The sequence below is a fragment of the Vombatus ursinus genome, unplaced genomic scaffold, assembly GCF_900497805.2.
Source record: "Vombatus ursinus unplaced genomic scaffold, bare-nosed wombat genome assembly UNPS02014864.1, whole genome shotgun sequence".
NCBI classification, from domain to species: Eukaryota; Metazoa; Chordata; class Mammalia; order Diprotodontia; family Vombatidae; genus Vombatus; species Vombatus ursinus.
This window is the reverse complement of record NW_020954642.1, coordinates 14,587,490-14,613,163: the sequence shown is the minus strand read 5'-3', so window position 1 is coordinate 14,613,163 and position 25,674 is coordinate 14,587,490. Positions and strand designations below refer to the sequence as shown.

General features: G+C 37.6%; 1 protein-coding gene across 1 annotated transcript in view; it reads left to right on the top strand.

The window, feature by feature from the left end:
- LOC114027949 (cadherin-11) overlaps positions 1–25,674 on the top strand; it is a 210,847-nt gene that overhangs the window by 88,240 nt on the left and 96,933 nt on the right. Inside the window, exon 2 of the mRNA XM_027842096.1 lies at positions 8,096–8,221. The gene's annotated coding sequence lies outside the window, so the exon portion shown is untranslated. The remainder of the gene's footprint in view (positions 1–8,095; positions 8,222–25,674) is intronic.

The following is a 25,674-nucleotide window of genomic DNA, read 5'->3' as shown; positions in this document are numbered from 1 at the left end:
AAATTTATTAAGACATTCCCCAGCTGATAGATATTCACTTTGTTTCCAACGTGTGAACATATTAAACTGCTGCTGTACCAAAAACAAAACAAAACAAACAACAACAACAATTAAAAAAAAAAAACATTGTCCATATGGGAACTTTTGCTCTGCCTTGAACCTGTATGCAGTATATACTGAGTGGCAGATAATAATGTTAAAGGTTGTATTTGATTGAATGAGTTTGCAATATAATTGTGCTTTTTTTCTGGAAGTATTGGACAAATTCACTGCTCTTCAAATAATTCCTTGGTTGTCAGACCTGTCTTCCCACAGCCCCTCCAACATTTGCCATTTTTATCATCTTTGACAATCTGATGGGTGTGGAGTGAAAAGCTCAGAGGCATTTTAACTTGCATCTTCTTATTAATAATTTAGAAAAGAAGTGTTGGACTTATTACATGTGGCCACTTGCTGAGGAATCAAATTAAATATAATTGAAAAATGTTCAACAAAATAAATAAAAATACAGCAAAACATAGATAATATTAATTTATGGTTTTCTAAGCCAATATACTATGGCAGGGATCCATTTCTTTTTTAGTTTGACACCACTGATTTGGAACATTCATATGGTAGTTGATAGTTTTCATTTCTTCTTTTGAAAACTGTTCTTATCCTTTGGACTATTTGTCTATTGGGGAATGACGTTCGTTCTCAATTATTTAATATCAATTCACAATATACCTTGGAAAGAAAACCTCTGAAAGAGATAAGCAGGGCAGATTTCTTTTGCTAATTAATTGCTTTTCTTCTAATTCTAGCTACATTGATTTTTTTTTGTCTGTGCAAAAGCTTTTACATTTTTGTAATAGAAATAGCTTATTTTCCCCCTATGGATATTTTCCAATTTTGAAAGCAGATTTTCCCTCCCCTCCCTTCTCCTCCACTCCCATTCCTTTCCCTTCCCTTCCCTTCATCTCTGATTCTATCACTCTATGATACTACTGGCATTGTATACCTCGTGGCATCATTGTGAAAATCAAAGATAACATGTGGTAAATTATTTTAAAATTGTAAAGTCACATAAATGTGAGCTGTATTTATTATTCTGAAGAACAGAAAAGCCACATAGGGAAATCAATTAATAATATTTTATTACTACTCACAAAGGGAGATGCCAGAACAGATGTCAAAAGTGAAGGGTCTCGATGTGTGTCCGATATCTATCATGACCCCAGACAAGAACAGCACACACACAGTGGGGTGACTCCAGGACATGGAATGATGCAGTGGCTTTCCACACGCTAATTGAAGTCTCAGAACTCCTTAGCATTCAAACTTATACAGAGTTTTAGACAAAGAACCAATTGACATTAATAGGAGACTACCCTGTCATCCAAATTAGAAGGGGAAGAGAGTAGTATACCAAGGATTAATGAAATAAGGATATTTTCTAAATTGCCTAATAGGGAGTGAAAAACAAGAGTCAAGGATGTAAAAAACTTAAATCTAACTGTGCCAATCAAGTAAGTGGCTGGAGTGGTGGCGGAGGGTACAGATAATGTCCAGGCCCTGAGTTCATTAACTGTGCATTGCTGTTTGTCCTTCATTCTTGAAGAGGTCTATGGCATCAGGAAGGTGATACCATGACTTCCAAGTGATTTGGATTGAAGTCAGGGAGGGTGCTCTGTCCAAAGAAATGTAAATTTTGATTGCTAAAATCTCTTAAGATATCTTGGGCCAATGTCTCCCACTGCATCTGTGGCCATCTCCAGTCATACTGATCTATATCTTGCCACTAACCCTACATTGCTCCAGAGGAGAAAGTGAGACTGGTGACTTTGCACAGCCCTAACTCACTTAAATCCAATTCACTTGCAAGTCATAACATCACCTTCCTGATTTCATGGTCCTCTTTGAGAACGAAGGACAAACAACAACCATAACTCTGCATTAACATGAATACTAGGAAGGTTGAGGACATAACATCAGTGGAGATTTTCTTTGAAAGGAAACAACATGGTTTAGTGAACACGTGAGACTTGAGTCTTATGGGTTCCTTTACTGATTATCTTTGTGTCTTTGAACAAGTACCATCCTCTCTCTTTCTATCAATTCTTATCTTTAAAATTAATGGTTTGACTAGAGGATCTCTCAGGTCCAATTCATGCCAAATAACCTATAAAATCTGTTCTTGCCCCAATACTGTATCTCAGCTAGTCTTGGGAACACAGTAGGCACTCAATGAATGTGTGTTGAATTTGATTTTAAATGGCATATCTGAGGGACTATTTGACTTAGTAATTATATTTGCTTTATGGTTCTAGCATCCTCTTTCCAATTATTTTTATGTGATTTTATGAGTTTCTATGCCCTCTTTCCAATTTTATTAACATGTGGGAAACATTGTGGGTATAAAAATGAAAAGTACCATCTAATTATCTCTGTTCTGTCACTGCATTTTTGATCTTTAGCAATCCACTTAATTTTTTGAGACCTCAGTTTCTAACACTGCAAAATAGCAAATTTGTCTTTAATGAATAAAGTTACTTCAACTCTAGCATTCTGTTCTCTAAGTTCTTTACCAGCCCTACTGATCTGTGTCTAATTTGTAGTGTTTCAATGTTCCTTCCAACATCAATATTCTATCTTCCAAATTTCCTACTGATTCTAAATGCCCCATGTTCCAATTTTCTGTTTCCAATTTCCTTCCATCTCCAGTTTTGTGATTCTCATCCAGTTATATTTTTGTCTGATGGTGATTATTCCTTGGATGATTTCAGTTTAGCATTGGAAACTAGGGTTCGTGAATCTTGCCCGTGAGTCAGAGATGAGTTAGAGAATCCTACAATGATGATACATGGCAAAGATCAAGTTTGTATCATAACAAAGAAAATTAGCAAACCATATATAGAAGGAAATCTGGAAATTACAGCTGATGATTATTTACCATAGAATATAACAAATTGTGAAATGATTCAAACCTCCTGAATTGAATTATGGGATACTGCCTCTACCCTGACATCTTCTCTTTGAGATTTAGAGCTTATCTATAATAGAGGAAAATGTTGTAACAACTTAATTACTGAGGAAGAAGTATGGGTAGAATGTCACAGATATAGTTGGCAGTTCATTCAAGTTCAGAGTGTGCCCTGACTTATAGTCTTTGACACAAACCTGGTTATCTTTGAGTCACAGATGTTAGAGAAGAAAGGAATACTGGAAGATAGACTTAAACCAGTAGAAACTTCAGTATATTGCATTTTGGAGCTAGGACGTAGCTTAGAACATGGAACATTAGAACATATAACAAAAAATGTCAGTCCTAGAAGCAAGATATACAAGGAAGTAAGGCCTAGAGAGAAGATATAACTTACCCAAAGTCATAACATATGGTTAATGACAAAGTCAAGATGAAAATATGGGTCTCATGCTGCTTACCCTAATAATTTTCATGACAGATTAAATTAATCATGGACGAGGGTGTTGTGTTTTTTCTGCCTCAGTTTCCCCATTCCTTCACTGGAACTGATTCCTGTCACTTTCTTAGTTTCTAAGGGTTTCATGTAGTAGTAAACTGAATATCAGGCAATGTAATATTTGATCCCCTTGAGAAGTTTGGTCCTGGAATCAGTCAAGTTAAAAAAAAAAAGATTGGTTGCCAAAAAGTCATAGAATTTTGGTCTGAGGTGATGCAAATAGAATTAAGCAGCGTTTGTTACCATTACCTGAAGGGCAAGAAAGATAAGGGCTAGAAATATGGTATAGAGATGGAGGACGGATGGGCTCATAAGGGAAGTGAATCTGTAACAAATGATTTGACGACAAGGAGAGTTAGGGGGTGTGGGGGAGGAGAGGGAAGATGAGCATTCCAGTCAAGAATGTCATGTCAAAAACAGCAGATCTGCAGGAAAATGTCACAATATACCTTTACAACCCTCTTAGACATAATGAACCCTCTGTTCTCTCTGCGACTCTGCTAAAAGCTTGAAGACCAACTTAGATGTCGGAATGTTCAAACACTTTTTAAGAAAGGTATTACAGACATGAATTGATGATTAATTTTCTTGTTCCCTCCCCCCCCCACCCCAGACATACAGCCTCTTCTTTTCCTTTCTCTTCTTTGTGAAGACAACTGGGGCTCAAAGCTGGTCTGGACAGGTGTGGTTGCCACTCATTCACATGAACTTTAATGTTGACTCTCTAAATTGGAAGAAAAACTTACTCAATTAAAAAAATTTTGAAGGACATCTTTGGAGAAATAGTGGGAAAATCTAAGGCATACTTGTGTCTGTTTGTATGCCATGGGAGAAATCACTGTTCTTGAGGTCATAACAAAGAAGTAGTTGGGCAAGGTATCACTAATTAGGAGCAGAAACTTCTGGTGCATTGGAAAGAATGCTGGTTTGGAATCAGAAGACCTAACTTTGAATTCTGACTCAGCTATGTCCTACAGCTTATATAACTTCAGGCAAATTAACCTTCCTGGGCCTCAATTTATTTCGCTGCAAAAAGAGGGAAAACTGAGGCCGAGAGAGACTGACTGTCTTGTACAAGGTCACATGGATAGTAAGTGTCTGGGGCAGGATTTGAACTCTTGTTATCCTGACTCCACACTTAACATACTATCTACTTAACATAATATCTACTGTGCCTCTTAGCTGCCTCCAACTTTACATGACTTTAAGGTCACATAGTAAACTAGATAGCACAGTGGATATAAAGGTAGTCCTAAGCAAGTCACTTAACCTCTGTCTGCCTCAGTTTTGTCCACTTTAAAATGGGTATAATTATAGCAGCAGCCTCCCAGGGTTTTGAGCATCAAATGAGATTTTTAGCACAGTGGCTGGCATATGGTAGGTGCTTAATCAATGCTTGTTCCTTTCACCTTCCTTTCAGTTTGAGGTAGGATGTAAACACAAATCTAGCGGCCTTTCTCCCACACTACACGTAAGTTCCTTATTTGTGAAGTGAGGGCTGGAGCAGATTATCTGTAAGGTCATTTCCAAAGTGATATCCCACAAAACGCTAGCGCCAGGCTTGTTGGTGGATACAGCCTTAGTCTCTCGTAGGGTTGTGTTTCTAACTCTCTTTGAACTTGAGCTGCGACTACAGCAAGAAGCATCCCCTCATCTTTAATGGAGGACAGTTGTGAAATGACTTGGCTCCATCTACTCTACCGTAAAAGTGAAGTTTCTGGGAGATTTATTTTGGAGATTTAGGGTGGGTGAAACTGAAAGAATATTTCAGAGACTTAAGGTGGAGAAAGTTTGGTTTCTGGATGTTGGAAATTTGAGAGAACTTCAAAAAAAAACTGTCACAGTGGGAGGGTGTTGAAGGCCTCTAATTCTCTCTGAGTTGGCTTGGGAAGGCAGACATCAGGCCTTTCTGTTGGAAAATGTCACTCATTTGTTCTTTTTAACTCTTTGAAATTGAGCAATTTCCCCTCTGCTTTTCAGTCCAATTATCAGATTCACAGGTTCAAAGTCAGGCCATTATGAACCCAACGAAAGAAATACTGAGGGATGGGGGAGGGGGTAGAATTAGCCTCTTCCTTTTACTCACCCATCAATATTCACCCCCTTCTCCCAATCTTGGATTTTTAGGGAAGAGGAAGGGGTTATTTTGTTATTATTGTTTTCTCTCTATATAAGGGAAACCTCCAGGGAGGGGCTCAAAGCAGGAGGACCCAAAGGGGGAAATTGCACTGCTTTTATAAAATAATCTTAGGATTGTGGGATGGGATTTAGATATGGGGAACTAGAGAGGTAATTTATTTCAGCACCTGTGTTTTACAGAAGATGATACAAAGGGAAATATTGGCACAAATGGGATCACTTACTATCAGTCTATGTTCATATATGACGTTACTGGATTCCAGCTCTTGTCCTCCTTCAAAACCTGGACTCCTTAGGCCAGAAGGTGTTTAAAGGCGCACCCTATGTTACCCCACAAGCAAAATGAGATATACTTTTTTTTAACTTTTGTAGGCCTATTCCACTACTAACTTTCTGTGTGACAATGAGCATATAATTTCCTCTCTCTGGGCATCAGTTTTCTCATTTATAAAATGAAAGCAGTGAGTCTACAATTTCTAAGGTTTCTTGAAAATTGTGTATCCTGTAAGCCTATGCATCAGCACTATAGCCTTACAGAGCAGTGTTTCTTTTCAGATTTTTAAATCTTCATTCAAGTCATATCCACTAATCAAGGATGTGCTCCAATGATCTGTCTTGAATACTTATCTCTTTTCCTTCTATACCACCTTTCTTATTGGTTTCATCAGTTGCTGTGAGTTGAATTATCTCTATGCAGATTGTTCCATGATCACATATCCAGCGATAACCTGTATCTTGATCTCCAGTCTAACTAGTTCGCCTATGATAACATCTCAACCAACTACCTCTTAGGCATCTCAAACAGGTTATTCTGAATTCACCTCAAATTTTATGTTTGAAAAAAGAACTTATTCCAAACTACATTCCACTCAGATGCCAATATGATTTTCCTAAAACACAGGTCTGACCAAGTTACTCCCCTATGTAATAAAGTCTAGTGACTACCAATTTTCTGGTATTATTTAAGACTCAGTTGAAATGCTGCCATATGCAGGATCCCTTCCCTGTCTCCCTCTCCTTCTAAATGCCAGTGCCTTCTCTCTAGGGTTACCTTGGATGAATATGTGTATGAACATATGTAAAGATACATATGTGTGTGTGTGTGTATATCATGTCTTTCATATACATAAGTGATATAAGCATATCATTTCCCCAACTAGATGTGAACTCCAGGGCAGGGACTTTTTCCCCCCTGTCTTTGTATCTCATTGTGTAGTACAGTACCTGGCACATTGTAAATGTTTAATTAATGCTTGGTAACTAAGAAATTAATACATGTTTTTTTTTGATAAATCAAACATTGGCAACCTTTTTCACTCTTTGCATTAATTATTGGTCCCATGTACCAATGTCTATCCATTGTCCTTCCTTATTGATTTATTCTTTCTACTAATATGGATAAACCACCTACACTTTGTGTTGTACTTAGCTTGGTGCCAGAAAAAATAGAATTGAAAGTAAACTTATAGATCGTAGTGAAATGATATCTGACCTTGGCTGTGATACTATAGCTAAGTCATTTCTCTTCCTATGTGTCTTAGCTTTCATATCTTCTAATAGGACCTTAATTAATTATCTCATAGGATTGTTGTGAGAAAAGTACTCTGTAAAATAATAATAATTATTATTATTATAACATATATAGCACATATAATTATGCATTATATTATTATACTATATTTATTATAGCATGTTATATAGTATATATAACATCTATCTATCTACCTATCATACCTAATATGTTCCAGATATTGTAATAGGCTTTTTACAAATATTATCTCATTTGATCCTCACAACAACCCTGCAAGGTAGTTGCTATTATTATTCCCATCTTACAGTTGAGGAAACTGAGGCAAACAGAGGTTACATGAATTACCCAGGGTCATACAGCTAGTAAGTGTCAGAAGCTAGATTTCAATTCAGGTCTTTGTGACTCTAGGCCCAGTACCCTATCCAGTATGCCACTTAATTACAATGAAAGTGAGCTATTATTTTACATTTACTCTATCATCCAACCACATTGTCCCTTTGGATGTTTCTCACGCATGCTACATCTCCCACCTCCTTGACTTTGCCTCACGCCTGGAATATGCTTCCTCCTCACCTTTGCATCTTAGAAGTCTTACTTTCAAGAGTATTCTGAAGCTTCAATGAGATGCTGGATGTAAAGTACTTTGCAAACCTTTTAAAGCACTATATAAATACCATTTAATATTATTAATCTACAGACACCAGATCTTGAATCTGGTGATGACTGCATTCCCTGATCCTTTTACCACACTGCTGCTGAGTTGAACCAATGTTTATAGAGTAACATAGGTGTACAATGGTAAATGTCTAACAGTCGGCTCTTGGGGTGGGGAGTAGATGGGAGGATGTATGGACACTTTATTAATATGTTTTTAAATCTAGACAATTCAGACAACTTTCTGATTAATGCTGTTGTCCTGGTTTTTGTCTTATTCAATAACAAAAGGACTTTTCCTCCCTTGCAGCCAGAACTACGGTTTTTGGAGAAGCGGTCCCAGGAGAGTGATTTTTGCGGTGACTCATTAAGTGAAAAATCAAATGGGTGGTGTGTGTTACAGAAATTGGCAACAAGTGTCCAATGGGTGAAGAAGGTAAGCCCAATTCATGCTGTGAAGAATGTGGAATTCTGCTTGGAGATCTAGATTCAACTTCATTATTTCCTAGCTTTAATTGGGGAACTTTCCCCACTTGACTTGGTTTTGGAATCTCCCGAATTATCTTCTTAGATTACAGTCGCATACTGTGGAATGTTGCCCTGTTGGAAGTTATTTCCAAATGATGCTATTAATCAATTATATCCAAACCCATTTTAACTTTGCAGAACACCTGCTGTGACATGATTCAGCATATTAACTTTCAACCTTAGCCAGGAGGCTGATGACAACAGCATAATGTTATGAAAAGGTCACCAGACTTGTAGTCTGTAGACCTGGGTTCTAGTCTTTGTCCTTTACTCACTGTGTGACCTAATGTGAACATGTCATCTCTCATGGGCTTTGTTTTCCTCATCTATAAAATTAAGGTATTGCAATAATTGATCTCTAAAGTCTCTTCAAGCATTAATATTTTGTGATTTGGAGCTAAGTGCTCTAGCTCATATACTCCCCCCCCCCATGTATTTTCACGGAACTATTCATGGAAGTATAGTTAGGGGTAGCTAGGTGGCGCAACAGATAAAACTATCAGACATGGAGTCAGGAAGACCTGAGTTCAAATGTGTCCTGAAACACATACCAGTTGTTTGCCCCTGGACAACTCACTTAACCCTTTTTTGCCTCAGTTTCCTCATCTGTAAAATGATTTGGAGAAGAAAATGGAAAACCACTCCAATACCTTTGCCAAGAAAACACCAAATGGGGTCATGAAGAGTCAGACACTAATGAAATATCTAAACAACAAAATAAGTTGTTAGTGCTAAAAGGGATCCAATTAAGAGTCTCACCATATAGATGAGGAAACTGAAGCCCAGGGAGATTAAGTGATTTATCGAAGAAGGGAGTTTGGCATAGTAGGGAGGATGGCTTGGAGTACTAGATTCAGTCAGAAAGATTTTGGTTCAAATCCTATCTTCATCACTTACTAACTTAAACTTGCAAAATTTCAGTTACCACCTAGGTAAAATGGGTACAATAATAACACTTGTCATACCTACTTCATAAGGTGATTGTCAAGTGAACGAGCATCAGTTCAGCATTTGCTACATTCCAGGACCAGTGAAGTTCAAAAATAAGATTATTCATGTAACGTTCTCTGAATTCTTTAACGTGGCAATTATTATTAAGAGGTAGAGCCATGATCAGTTTCATGACTTCTGGCCCCGTGCTTTTTCCAGCTCACTGTGATGTTGGCAGGGTCTACACCTATTGGAAGAGGATTTTTTTGGAATGCTTGCCTTACTGGGCTCCAATTAATGTGATTATTATGGAAGTAGCCACTAAGTGAGATTTCATTGCTCTGGCAATGTCAGAACCCTTGTCTAATATGCTGCCTCAGAGGCAAACAGCAGGGGGTTACCTCCTTTCTGAAAGGCTACTACATCAGCCTGACTGCACTGTGACCTTTTCTAGATCTTTACTCACGAAGGTGATGGGGGTCTTTCACTTGGGAAGAGCCCGAAAGCAGGGAGCTGTTCCCACTGGGCAAGCTCTCATCCTGCTGAAGCCAGGCTGGAAAGAATTAACTGGACAGGCTGAACTGTTGCTAAAATCTTGTTTCTTTTCAAATGGAATCTCAGAGGGTCCTTTTAAAAATAGCTTTTTCTACTAAGGCAAGGAAGATATTCTGTTGAGTAGTTAGGAGGGAGCTGGAAGGAGAGATTACAGCCATCAGTTACCTTTCACCTTGAGGGGAAGTTTGGGGAACAGGGGAACTGGGCTGTAATCAGAATTATGCCCTCGTGAGCAGGGTGAATGTTAGACGTGGCTCTTCCGCTTTTTGTGCCTCATTTTACTCTACTGTTAAGAGAAGCCCTTAGTCCAGAAAAATCTAAGGTCCTTTCCTTTTTTCTGATGACAGAAATTCAGAGTTTGAAAGGACTTTGGACATGACTGAGACCAGGAGAGTTTAACCCGGGGTCTGTGAACTTGTTAATACACAAAGTGTCCCTAAAGTGTTAGTATGATGTTGAGCTTTACTGATTCGAGGTGGCTACTTCTGGTCTGCTTTACTAGCTTAAAACTTCTCTGAGACTTTTGGAATGTTTTGGAATACCTTGTGTATATGTGTGTATACACATGCATACACATGATACATATTTGTATACCTACACATATAAACACATGGACACACATATAGGTGTATAAATATATATATATATTTATATATACATATATATTTATATATATAAAAATATGCATGCATATGTAACTATCTTTTTCAATTGATTTCCTTTGTAATTTTGTGTATTTTCATTCTGAAAGGGGGTTAATAGGCTTTCCCAAACTTCCATATGGGTCCATGACACATGCAAAAAAGTTTAAAACCCTTTCCTCTAGATCAGAGGTGGGCCTGCAGCCTTGAGGCCACATCTGGCTTTCTAGGCCTTTGGGTATGGCCTTTTGACTGAGTCCAAGTTTTACAGAAAAAATCCTTTTATTAAGGGGATTTGTTCTGTGAAATTTGGATTCAGTCAAAGGGCCGCACTTGAGGACCTAGAGAGCTGTTACATGTGGCCTTGAGGCCGCAGTTCCCCCCCACCCCCTTCTCTAGACCAAGACAGATCTAAATAAGAGTCGTTTAAGAACATACCTAAAAATGATCATGCAGATTTTATTTAAAGTCTTCCAGTGAGGGAACCCACTATGCCCCAAATTAGTGATTCCACTTTTAGATAGGTCTAATTTTTAGGAAAATGTTTCCTGTCTTAATCATAATTTACCTCTTTACAACTTCAACTTTTTACATCTAGTTCTGCCCAGTGGCAGAACTGTATGTGTATATGTGTGTGTACACATGCATACACATGATACACATGTGTATACCTACACATAAACACATGCACACACATACATGTATATATATACAAATATGTATGCATATGTAACTATCTTTTTTATAATCGGTTTCCTTTATAATTTTGTGTATTTTGCTGTGCATATACTTGGACCGGTGGGTCCAAGTACAAGTATATTCCTTCTTCTATGTGATAGTGCTTCAAATGACTAAAATTAATTATTATATCTTTTCCTGAGTTCTCCCTTCTTCAGGCTAAACATTACTAGGTCCCTTCAATCAATTCTTAAATTACAATGTGACTTTATCAAAAATATGAGTATATTTTATTTGGAGATCTTGAGAGAAGTAGCATGGTATAATGGAAAAAGCAAAGAATTTGCACTCAGAGGATTTTCGGCCCCTTACAACCTGTAGGACCTCAAGGATGTACCTTTAAACCCTCTGGTCTCCTACTTCCTCATTTATAAAACAAGAGAGTTGGACTAGATTATCTCCATGTCTTTTGCTGTTTTAAATTTATGACTCTATGATGCTCAGTGCCTAGATCTCTATGATTTCACAAATATGTGCTGAAAACAAATCAATAAATGGATTCTTCATGAAATGATAATGAAGCTCCCCCCAGAACCACAGGGATGTCAATAATGAGGAATGCTCCTATGTAATTGTGAAATTGTATGTATTGCTCCTATCCCCATCCATATATTTTACACTCACTTATGTTAAACCTCTACTTGACAGATGTCTCATGCTGGGGGAAATGTCCTTGAATGATGATTGTTTTATTTCTGGAAGAGAAATTGGGGCCCTCTGCTTCACAGTCCCTTTGAACATTTCAATAGGCTTCCTGCTTGACATTTTCTAGGAGAATTAGACAATTAGAATTAGGCATCAATGGAAAGGAGTCAGGAGTTAAGTATTAAGAGCTTATATTTAATTTTTTGGAGGAAATCTACTGGATTTTTTTCATCTGGAAAAGAAGAGGAACCGATTTTGGATTGTTATGTGTCTGGCATAACTGCCATTTCAAAGTGCAAAAATGGACTAATCTATGGTTCCTCGTATGTGGAAATAACACATCTGAGAGAGTGGGGTGTTTGGAAACATTATCTTCTGAAAACTGGTTTTTGTGTGTTAACATAATTAGCTCTCTAGCTAAAGTCTGTAGAAGTTCACAGAATCATGGAGTTTAAAGCTGGAAGAGATATTAAGCATTATCTCGTCCAATTCCCTCATTTTACAGGGCTGGGTAGTGATTCCTGAGCTTCGCAGTACTGTGGAATGGAGGTAGAAATACCTAAATCTACCTGGAATCTGCATTAATAGAAGCAAGTGACAAAAGTAAAGCAAGATCAATCCCACTTTCCTCAGCTCTGGCATGCACAAATCCAGAGTCTTGTCTTTAATTCTGTGAACCCCATTTCAGGATCAACATTGACAAGTTAGATTTTGTACACAATTGTGAGGGGACTCAAGACTATGTCATGTAAGAGTCACCTGTATGTATTGGAGAAGTTTAGCCTAGAAAAGAGAAGATATAAGTGGAACATACTCAATGTCTTCACATGTTTGTAGGGCTATCATGGGAAAGATGGATTATGCTTCTTTTGCCCTGCCTCTGTCTCCATCTCCAGCTTCTCTGGCATCAGAAAAGCAGAGGGGCCAATTATGGCTCAATGTGATCAATACATGAATCATCAATTATGTGTTAAGCACCTAGTATGCTATGCAAGGTACTATGCTAAGCACCGGAGAACATGGACAAAGAATGAAACAAACCGTTATTCACAATCTGCTTACATTTTAGTTGGGAAGATGAGTGTAAAAAAACATGTATTGTACACATAAAGTTAATCTAAGCAAATGTATACAATGTAATTAAATATAAGGTACTTAGAAGGGAAACCACTAGTAGTTGATTTAATAAGGAATGCCTTCCTGCTGAAGATGGTACCTGAGATGATTGCTTCTTTCACAAAGAGAGGGACTCTGTAAAGTAGGGCTGAAAAAAGACATAATTAGGCGTGTGGAGGGCAGTCAGTGCAAATTCACGGATGTGTGGAAATGAGAGTGTGTCATGAATGAGGTATAGAGAGATGACCCCACTGGCTGGATATCCAAGTAGGGAAGGAAGAGTAAGATTCAATGATTGAAAATATAAGTTAGGGCCAGATTGGGTAGGGTTTTTAAAAGCTAAATGGAGTAATTTTTTATTTTATTCTAGAATCAGTCACAGTTCACTAGGGTTGGTTGAGTTAGGGGAGTTAAATAATCAGATATGGGCTCAAGGAGAATGACTTTGGCAATAGTATATTGAATGAATTGGGAAGAGATTTGATTCAGGGAAACCAATTAAGAGGCTATTGGTAATGAGAATCTAAACTAAGATGTGGATAGATTGAGTGGGGGAAGTGTTATAAAGGTAGAAAAGGAAATATCTGGCCACTGTTTGGATTTGTAAGGTGAGAGTGAATTAGGAATTGTAGATAATGCTTAGGTTTACAAACCTCAGAGACAAGAAAAATAGTGGTGCCTTCAGCAGAAAAAGACAATTTGGAAGAAGAGAGGGTTTAGGGGAAGAGATAATGAATTAAGTTTAGGATATGCTGAGTTTAGGTGCTTCTTGAGTATCTAATTGGAAACATCCAATAGCCATTTGGTGATCTGGGACTGAAGATTTGGGGAGAGATTAGGGCAGAATATGTACAGATCTGGGAGTCATTCAAGGTATAGATGTGTCAGAGAAATCTATCTAGCAACTAGAGCTGCACCAGAGTGGAAGAGATTGCTTCTGGTGCTAATGTCTTCCTTCTTCTTTAGTAGTCTTTTAAAAATGACTGGATGGCCATCCCTTGCCCATATTGGGAATACCATAGAGGGCATTGACACTTCAGTGTTGGGTGTAAAGCAGAGAACTTTTCTGGTTCCTTCACACTCTGACATTTTTAATATAGTGATAAGAATCAAGACTAGAACCTATGTCTCCTGATTCCTAATCTGGTTCTATTTCTACTACACTATCTTTTCTCCCAATGACTACTCTGTGTTGTTTTCTTGACAGTACCCTCACTAAGCTCTTGCATATGTCTAGTTGACAAGAGAGTGTAAGATACTTTCCCTACTTACATGTAAAATTGGAGTTTGGGTTAGATAATCTTCTCTAAGGTAGCTCCTAACTGTTTTATGTGGTACTGTGAACCGATGAGCTCCAAAATAGTTTTCCAATTTGAATTACTTTTACCCTGTAGTTGTCTGATCACTTTTGGCTCCTGGCTGTTCTCCCAGTACTGTTTCCATTAGTAGATCTCTTGAAAAAGGAAATGGGAAATAGATTTCACTACTAACTTCAGGAAGTTGATTCAATCCCCATGCACTGTGTAGGATTCCAGAAATTGGTAGTCAGATAATAAAAGATTTACTAAGCACTTACTATGTGTCAGGCACATAGTGCCAGAGGTACAAAGAAAGGAAAAAACACAATTCATGCTCTCATAGAGCTCATACTCTAATGGGAGACACAACATGTAAACAACTATGGATAAACAAGTTATATATTGGATAAATTGAACACAAAGCTTGTGTTAGAGGTCAAATATATTCAATTTTAAATACCTATAAGATACCCAAAAGATATCAAAAAATACCCGAAGATATTTAACTCCTCCCATAAAGAGAAAGGAGACTACTTCGGTGGAATGCTGCAAGTGCTTCTCATGAATAACACTTATCAATACCCTATTCATTTTGATTGGTTTGAAGGTGTTTTTAAAATCATTTAAATTTACCTAATTCCTCATCAATCAAAGAATGTGCATTCCCTTTTTCTGAATCTAGACTGAGCAGGAAAGATTATCCACATATCATTCTGTAATTAGAGGTGTTAGAAGCATAAATAGTGACAAAATTGAGATAATACCTCTTTGGCAGCCAGCCAATTTTAAACAGTAACCATTATACTATCTGAAACAATGGAATGAGACCTTACTTGATTTGATCAAGAGCTCAACAATAGTTGTCTCTTCAATATCTTTCTTTTACTAAATCACTGAACAAAAATAATATAGAATTTGCATATTTAATGGCAGGCAGTGAGACACAGTAGATAAAAAGCAAGACTCAGAGTAGAATGACCTGAATTCAAATTTCCTCTTACACACCTAATATCTGTGTGACCCTTGGTAAGTTACTTAACTTATGACTCAGTTTCTTCATCTGTAAAATGTGAATAACTATAACACCTATGTTACAATGTTGTTACATACATCAAATGAGATAATGTATATAAAGAATTAGATGAAATCCATTTCATCATCATTATCATCATCACTGTCATAATAATCTTGCCTTCCAACTGATTGTCCTGGTCATTGGTTTCTTTTAGGAAGCAAGGAGAGGAATGGCTTATTCTCAATATCACACTTACTTTTAAGAATTACACCAAAGCTCCTAGAATCAGGGTTGGAAGGGGTCTCAGAGATCACTTATCCTGATCTTTGTTATCTAGTCTGTTCTATTGATCTATTTATCTATTTTTCAACTGATACAAATGGTTTCCTTGAAAGGAAATTATTTGTCATTTTTAATGTGGATCTTTGACTCCATGTTCTCCAGATTCCCATGATATTCAATGGCTCATTGAGGAGCAAAGGTAAATGAACTAATTGCTGAGTATTTTAGAATATTGTAAAGTGGAACTAATCCTAACCTGGGAGTAGGGAGAACCAAGGTCTAGTCACTGGTATTTCACTACTTTGCTATGGAGAGCTTAGTGTCCCTTTCTGGGCTTCAGTTTTTCCATCTGCAAATTGAGAAGGATGGACTAGAAAAGTTACTTCAGTTAAGTGAAAGTCTCTGGTAGTTCTAAATTTCTGTCTTCTGTGATCTCTTTCTTCTGCAGTAGTTTATAATTATAGTATCTAATTGCTCTGAAATTCTTATGTTTTCAGCTTCTATGCCCTATAGTCCTCCTACCTCTAACATGTCATGTGCTATGTTCTAAAATTCTTCCTTCTAAGGGGCAGCTAGGCGGCGCAGTGGATAGAGCTTCAACCTTGGAGGTAGAAGGACCTGAGTTCAAATTCAGCCTCAGACACTCGACACTTACTAGCTGTGTGACCCTGGGCAAGTCACTTAACCCCATTGCCTCACCAAAATATATAAATAAATAAAAATACAATTCTCATTCTATTATCTGTTCCATCACGTACATGCTATAGTTCTCTCCTACCTTCAGTGGAAGAAAATTAATATAATATCCTAAAAAATATAGGATTATGACTTTGAAAGAACCTCAGAGATTATCTAATCCAGCACTCTCATTTTATAAATGATATAAAAAAGGGCCAGAAAAATTAAATGACTTGCCAATAGTCATGTAGCCAAGGGAAATTAAATACTATCTTGGAAATGAAATTGGGAAGGTAATGAAATAGCTTTGTCCCCAGGCTTCTAGAGAATGGAAATGATGTATATAATATCTATGTGTTCAATCTCTTTGTGGTCATAGTAACTATTACTGGACAGAGATGATATGCAGGGCTGTTGTGATAAATGTTTAACAATTGGCTTTCAAAAAAATCTACACAGGACTCACTTTTTAAATTTCATCTGCATTAACATTTTCTACATCATTTTCCTAACTCTAGATAATCAACAAAACCGTGAATCAAGGTTTGAGCCCTTTTGAGCTTGGCTCCTACTCACCTCAGAGATATATTTAGAAATGGTGTGAAAGCAATGACTAGCTATTAATTAGCCCTTGTTGGTAGGAAAAGAAAGGTTTTCATTTCAGTTGCCCTTTCAAGAAGTGAATGTTTCGTGTATCTTATCAGAATAGCGTTCATATGACAAATTTTGCCAGAACCAGAGATTATGGGTAAAAATAAATACAATTTGAGGATGATAGAAAATAAAAGGTATGATAGTGCTTCTCATAAGACTCTGGGACAGCTGCAAATCTTCAACCCCTTTTAGATAGACAGTAATGACTAAAGTGAGTTCATTTTCATCAGTCAGTCAGCAAGCATGTGTTAAGTGATCACTACTCATCAGGCATAAGGCTAAGTGCTGAAAATAATTAGGAGGATGGGAGATAACCAGTCTCTGTCCTCAAAGAGAAAACATTCTAATGAGAGAGATAGACTATAAATAACTCTCTCTCTGTATATATATATATATATATATATATGTATTTGTGTATGTGTGTGTGTATTTGCATGTATATATATGCACATACATGTATGTATTTATACCTATATTTATTTATATATAACAAGATATAAATAGGGTAGATGAAGATAATCTGAAAAGGGTAAATATTAACATTTAGGAGTAATGGAAAAGGTCTTCTGCAGAAGGTAGGAATAGAGCTGAGTCTGAAGGGAAACCAGAGAGACTAAGTGGTGCAGGTAGGGGGGAATAGCGTTGCAGTCATTGAGAAAAACCAATGAAGAACAGTGATGGGAAATGGAGCGAAGTGTTTGAGGAACTACAAGTAAGCCAGTGTGGCCGGAATATGGACTACTAGTGGGAGATAGGTTAGGTGTAAAAAGTCTGAAAAAGACAAAAAGTCAGGTTGTGAAGGACTTTAAATGTCAAATAGAAGACTTTATATTTGATGGTGGAAGTAAAAAGGAGTGACTGGAGCTCACTGAGCACATGAGTGACATGGTCAGGAAAAAAACATTTTAGAAGCATCATGTTGGCAGCTAAGTGAAGGATAGATTGGTATAGGGAGAAACAAGTCAGGAAGACTGGTTAGAAGGCTACTGCAGCAGTCTAGTTGAAAGGTGGGGTGCTAGGTGGTACAGCAGATCAAACATTGGGCCTCCGATACTTACTAGCTGTGTGACCCAGGGCAAGTCACTTAACCTGGGTTGCCTTAGTTTCCTCATGTGTAAAATGAGCTGGAGAAGGAGATGGTAAACTGCTCCAATATCTTTGCCAAGAAAACCCCAAATGGGGTCATGAAGAGTCGGGCATGACTGGGCAGCAACAATAAGTTGAATGGGGATGAAGACCTGTACTATGGTGATGGTTATGTGAGTGGATAGAAGAGGATGTAATGGAGAGATCTTTTGAATTCAGATTGGATATGTGGGGTGTTTTAGAGCCAGATGACACCAAGGTGGTAAACCTTGTGCCTTTAATAGTAATAGGAAATTTCAGAAGGGTTTGAAGGAAAGATTAAGATAAATACAGACTTCCTATATATACCTAGTGAGGGAAAAAAGAGATTTATTCACATAGTAATAGGATAATGTATCTAGAAAGGAGGTTGGAGATCATCCAAGCTATATCCGTGTTTAACATATAAGATAACAGGTGAGTGAGGAGAAGTGATTTCCTTAAGGTCACAGAAATAATAATAAATAAACAAACAAATAAATGCCAAAATTCAAACCCAGGCCTTCTGATTCTACATTATTAGCCTTTAAAAATATAATATAATATAATATAAAATATATAATAATAATATGTACAGTATCATTAATAGCTCACATTATCTTTTTACTTATAAAGAGATTTATATCAGGTAGTAAGCATAAGTCTTACTTAGCACCATTTTACAAGTAGTTAAATTGAGACTTACAAAAGTTAAATGAAAAGGCAGCATAACATAGTGAAGAGGTCAATATTTCCGTGAGAAAAAGCCCATGGTTCCAGTCCTGCTTCAGATATGTACTGGTCGATGTCCACGGACAAGTGATTTGACTTATGAAACTTTCTAACAATATAAGGGAGATTTTTAATAAGCATTAGCTGAGAAAATTTCCATGCTAGAGATTCTCCATTTTGATAAAATAGCAGGTTCAGCCTCCAAAAAATTAAAATAAAATAAAGATTAAGAAACTTGTCTAACCTCATATAGCTATTAAATGGACAAATCAATGCTGAAATGAATGATTTTTTGTTGTTGTTCATTGCTAATTTCACTGTGCCTTGCTCTCTAAACATTGTATTCATTTATTTGTTTTGAACAAATGGTTATAGAGCAGGTGCTTCCCGGGCTGCTAGCAAGTTAAGCTTTTCCCTGCTTCTGTCACCCTAGAATTGGGCCAATTATTCTAAATGGGGAAAGACTCAAGTGAATATCTCCTTGAAATCTTATACTAACATTTCCCATGCACCTTATAATGTCACTATTCTCTTTTGATTGCAAAGTCAAAATGGCATCTCCGAAGCTGTTATTAGATTTCCCACCTTTTGGAGATCAAAGTCGCACAACTGCTTATGTTATCCAAAGCCTTCATGTCACTAAACAAGGAATCATCAGTCCATTTATTGAGAGTAGTACATCCAGACATGCTTTACGCCTTTCTTCTTATGCTTGCTGCCTTTAAGGTGAGGACATATATTTACATTTCATTTTCTTTTGCTTCCTTTGTCAACTTCTGACCTCAGTGGTGGCTGGTAATGGGGTAGGTAAAAGGCATGTTCAAGAGAGATTTTGAGGGGCAAAATGTAAGACGCAACATTTTACCACATATTAGCTTGATGTTATATATTTCTATGTAGACACTTCTTTGCTTCTTAGACAGTGGATTTCAAACTTATTGAAAATATGAAAAACTTTGCTCCATTATACATGTTCCCTTTGTACCCAGCTCCTTTTATGGGCCCTGGGAATGATGAAACATCTGTCAGTGATATTTCTCTGCCATTATCTATCCCTCAAATAATGTATCCAGTAAGACAGAATAAGAACCCAAGTCTTCTGGGTCCTAATATAGTGTTTTTACCCATTATATATGTTTCCTGTAAGAAGAGGGCATGTATTTTCATTTTGTTTCCTTGAGTTTTCCTTGCCAACTTCTGGTCTCAGTGCTGCCAAGTATTGGGATTAGATGAGGGGGAGGGAGAGAGAGAGGGACAGAGAGAGAGAGACAGAGAGAGAGAGAGACAGAGAGAGAGAGACAGACAGACAGACAGAGAGACACAGAGAGAGAGAGAGACAGAGAGAGAGAGAGAGAGAGGAGGAGGAACAGGAAGAGGAAGAAGAGAAAACAATTGATATTTTTAATGGTACTTGAAGGATCGTGATCTGATGCTCACAGTCCAAAGAAGTAGACATTATTATCATCATCCTCATTTTACAGATAAAGAAACAGGCTTAGGGAGGTTGAGTGACTTGCCAAAGGTCACATAGCTGATATTTCTGAGTCAGGATTCAAACCAAGTTCTTTTGACTGCAAATCCAGCATTTTGCAGGAGGAGATCCAAGGAGGAAATGAGCATTAAAATAAATAGTTAAATACCATGTAATTCTCACATGTTTATATTGATGATAATAGCAACAGTAGCTCATTATTTTAAGATATTAGATCACAAACTATTTTTTACATAAATAATCATGTGCATATTTACACCTTACTAATGGGTAATGTGAAGTTCAGGTAAGTGAAGTAATTTGCCCAAGGTCACCCAGCCAGGAGGTGCTCTAGCTGAGACTCAAACCTGGGTATTCAGAATGGAATTGAAGAGCTCTTTTATAATTGTTTCTGAGGGCAGTGAAAATCACTTCACTTATACTTTGATGGAAAAGCTGATGTTTAGGCTGGATGAGAACATTTGTTCTTGGAGCCTAGGAAAATGTAAAAGACACTTCAGTTCCTCCCCTTATACATTTTAGAAACATCATGTTGGCAGCTAAATGAAGGATGGATTGGTATGGAGAGAGACTTGAGTCAGGATGACTGAATAGAAGACTATTGCAGTAGTCTAGTTGAAAGATAGGGCAGGTAAGTGGCTAGAGTACCAGGCCTGGAGCCAGGAAGACTCATCTTCCTGAGTTCAAATCTGGCCTCAGACACTTATTATCTCTGTGACCCTGGGCAAGTCTCTTAACCCTGTTTACCTTAGTTTCCTCATCTGTAAAATGAACTGGAGAAGGAAATGGCAAACCACTCCTGTATCTTTGCCATGAAACCCCCAAATGGGGACGTGAAAAGTCTAATATCACTGAACAACAAGGAAATTCCTTTATAATATATTGACCTTTAGGATATGTACAGTATTTCTGTTAAGCTGCTCTATAAAGTATTATGGGGTTTGTTTTATTTTTCTTCTGTACTACATGGAAAAAAAGTCATTCACATAGGGAAAATTGTTCCTGAAGGCAGTGAAAATCACTTCACTTGTACTTTGATGGAAAAGCTTATGTTTGGGTTGGATAAGAAAAGTTGTTCTTGTAACCTAGGAAATTGTAAAAGGCACTTCAGTTCTTCCCCTTTCCTCTTCTGCCCTCCCTTTCCCTTCCCTTCTAGTTTGCCTTGAATGGAAACATGATGGAATCAGTCAGTTCTCCCCAAAGCAAGCTGGAAAGTACACCAGGATGTCCAGTCACTACTCAGAGGTCTTGAAGGAAATAGGCCACTGGTTCTCAGCCTCCCCTCCATTTCCCTATGGATAGGAGAACCAGCTCTTCTGGAGGCTACTAACCCAAATTGCCCATGCATCTTCTGGGGCACAGGGTGCCTCAGGCAGTTCATAAGAGTGAAGGAGGCTAACGGGATATTTTGAAATTTCTTCTTAATTAATTGTGACTGGAGTAGACCTGGGAGATTGCAGGAAGGGAAGGGGTAGCTGCCTAAACATGGAAGTCAGAGGAAAAAAATCATAGGACTCTTTAGAGCTGGAATAGAGACCCTACACAATCTAAATACAGTCATATATAATAGAGATCCTACAGTTCACATATGATCTACCATGATCTCTGATTTTATAGATGAGCAAACTGAGGTTTGGAGTGGGGAAAGAAGCTATGCCTGTTATACTGCTAGTAAGCCACAGAATGGACATTCAAATCCAGATCTCTCTTTTCAGGTTTAATTTCCTTTCCATTAATAAGACAGGTGGTTATTAAGTGCATACTATAAGAAACCAATGTGTAGGCAGCTAAATAATATACTTTGTTTAAGTAAGATATGATCCCCATTCTCATGAAGTTTACAGTCTAGTAAGATTGTAAAATACTCCCCAAACAAAAGACAGAAACTATATTATAATATATATATATATATACATGTCTGAATTTATATTAATATAATTATATAAATAAAATGTACACGTACTTTTAGAAATTACAAGACTAAGTGCTTTATGAGATCTGAGGGGGTAGGTCTGTATCTACTAGGAGGATCAAATGAATTTGCTTTTGAGTTACACTTCAGAGGAATTAATAGGAATTTCAGAGATGAAGGAAAGAGACAAGGACATCTAAGTCACAGGAAACAAGGTGAGCCAAGTCTTGAAGGTGTGAAAGTGTAGGGCGTGTCCAGGAAGCAGAGGAGCAGTTCAGGTGTGCTAGGGAAAAATAATATGAAATTATTCAGAAAGGCAGGATACTGACAGATTATAGAGGGCTTGTAAAGGTCCTGGTTATCTCCAAGAGCAAATATAAAATCCTTGGTTTAGTACTTAAAGCCTAGCACCACTTGAACTCTTCTTACCTTTCCAGTCTTCTTATACTTTATTTCCTTCCACACATGAGGCAATCCAGCTACACTGGCTTCATTGCTGTTTTTTACATAAGTCATTTCATTTCCTATCTTCCTGCATCTGTGCTGGTTTCTTTCCTCCTTCCCCTCCCCCACCCCCAGCCCCATGTCTGGAATGCTCTCCCTCTTCAGCTTCCACTTCTGACTTTCTGGATTTCCTTCATAAAATCCAAAACTCGCCTTCTCTAAGTCTTCCTTGTTGGTTGCTGGTTTGTTTCTTCCTTCTAAGATTATCTTCCCGTTGCTTCCTCTCTTGTGTATATTATGTTATCTGCATGTCTTGCTCTCTTTTGAATATGAGAGTAGGGACCACATTGTTTTTGTTTGTTTATTTGTTTTAATTTTTGTTTTGTATGGTTTTGTTTTTGTTTTTGCCTTTCCTTGTCTCCTCAGGGTTTAGCACAATGCATGGTATAGAATAATTGCTTAATTTACGCATATTGACTCACTGACCAATTGACTGAGGACAGGGCAGGTACATGAGGCATCTAACCCAACCCTCTCATTTTATAGGTGAGTTAGTCGAATTTGGCAGGCAATAGAGAATCAATGTGGATTTTTGATCCGAAGGTGTGATGTGACCAAATGTATGTACGAGGAAAGTGAATCTGTCAGGGGAGTACATATTGAGTTTTAGAGGGAGAAATCAGGAGCAGGCTAAAGCTGTTGGAATGTTCTTAGAATAGCCCAGGTGAATGGCAAGGACTTGACCACTTAGCTTATTGTGTTCCTCTTAAATATGTTCTCCATTTCAAAACTCTAGGATACTTCCAAATATTGTCGAGTAGTCATAAGCAGAGTATTCTGATTTTTTTTTCTTTTGCTCAGTAGCTTCCTCCTTCTGTGTCTTCATTTTTTTAAAGTGAAGAATGAATTTATATATTTTTAAATCTAGTCTCCTGAATGCATGCAGTGATCCAGAGAACATCTCCACATGAATATAAAAGACAGTTATTTTTTGATATCTTTCAATGTGTCTGTCCCTGTCTGATTCTATTTCAAAGTTTAGAAAGGCACAGTCATGTGGAGTGTTTGAACACGGATGTTTTGCCTCCAAACTTACCTTTGAAAGATGAGTTCAGCAAAATAGTAGCTCTTCGCTTCAAAAATATTTCTCTTGGTCTTTGAGGCAAAGATGAAAATCTTTTTTTTTTCTATTTTTTCTCCCTTTGTCCTTTGCTCATTGTCCTTCACATGTAAAGATACAGGCATGCTTACATAGGTGCAATGACTCAACAATCAAGTAAGATAATTCTCTTGGGTTCAAACTTGGAAATCTTGTGACTATAGGGGAAGTTCCCTTCTCAGAGCCTCAGGGACTTTGCCTGTCAAATGGGACTAATGGCTCTGGCTCTATCTCTCTCACAGAGCTCATCTGGTGATCATATGAGATATAGCATATGTACAGTACACTCTAACACAATTTACAGTCAATCACTGTCAAAATGTTAGATGTTTTTGCTGTTATTGTCAACCACAATAATACTTATAGTAAAAACAAGCTAATAATTGTTCCATCTTCTGTTTTGCTTGGGTTTGTGCCGTCTTGGCTTGGAATAGGTCAGCACCAATCAAACCAACTGTGTGTAAGGAAGAGCATGGCTAGATGATTCTTATTTTTGTCCTATTCCTCAGAGACAAGTGGCTTGCTCTATGCCATGAATAAGGATGCTACATAGACACATCTAAATTGGGCAACCATCCTTCAAAAATCTGCTGCTGGGCACAAAGTAGAAGGAACAGAGGGAAAGGTTTCAGTAAACATGGGACCAGATTGAACTTGTATTATGAAAAAGCTATTTATCTATTTTGTCTAACAACACCTCCACTGTCTACTCATTTGGCTGCTTTTGTGAACCCAGGTGAAGGACTTTATTTTTCTCTAACCTCTATAGATTAGATCCATCATTCTAGCCTCGTGAGATCCTTTTAGATCTGATTCTGTCAAACTTTGCTTCAGCTATGCCTCTATGCTTTGCTTCATTTGAAAATTTAGTACATATGTGTAACATATGTGCTACAATACAGAGCCAAAGACTGATTCACTGTAACACTTCCAGAGAAGTGTTATGTTCAGGTCACAGACCAGCCATCAATCACCAGTCTTTAGGTCTGTAAATTAAACGAATTGGGGAATCCAATTATTTAGCAAGAGGAAGAGAAGGAACTCAAGCAAACTTAGACCTTCTAACTCTATTCCAGAAATTCTTGTTACTGTACCGCACTGCCCTTTCGTACTTTATAGTTCATGACATGATATGCTCACAGTTTTATGGGTGGTAAATGGACACATTACAAGTATCATGGAGTTACTTACCTCACACCATGGTATAGTAGAACAGACTTGATTTGGAATAAGAGAACTCTGGTATAAATATGAACTCCTCTATTTACTAGCTATGTTATCCTGGGCAGTCATTTAAGTCTCGGGGGATTTATATGATCCATTACCTTGACTTCTTTTTGAAAGTCAAAGTAATTAGGGTCTGCTAGGTGGTACAGTAGATAGAGTACTGGACCTGGAATCAGGGGGATCTGAGTTCAAAACTGGCCTCAGACACTTACTAACTTTGTGACCCTGGGCAAGCCACTCAATCCTGATTGCCTCAAAATAAAGAAAGAAAGGAAGTCAAAGAAATCTTGAACATGAATTCTTTTAGGTCTGAACGTGATGAGAACAATAAGCATAAGTTGCTGAAAACGCAATTTTAAAACTTTCTAACAATTTGAATCATCTAAAGGTAGAATAGCCTGTCTGTGGAAGAAGTAGGGTTTTGTTTTGTTTTGTTTTGTTTTGTTTTTCACTAGAAGTTTCCTAGAAAAGGTTTGGCAGAGATTTGAAAGGCATTTTATCTTGGGTTTCTTCTTCAGATACTAGTTGAACCTGACAGCCTTGGAGCTCCCCCTCTCTGAGGCTCTGCAATTCTGTAGATGAGCTTTGATTCTTTTAAAGCAGGAAATACAACTTTGTCTGCCCAAGTCCCTCTGGACATTCACAAGGACCTTTTAGATCTGCTCCGTTTTTCCCTGCTGGAAAGCATGTCTTGAAAAATGTGAGCAGGCATGAGTCATGATTTCCCGAAATGGATTCA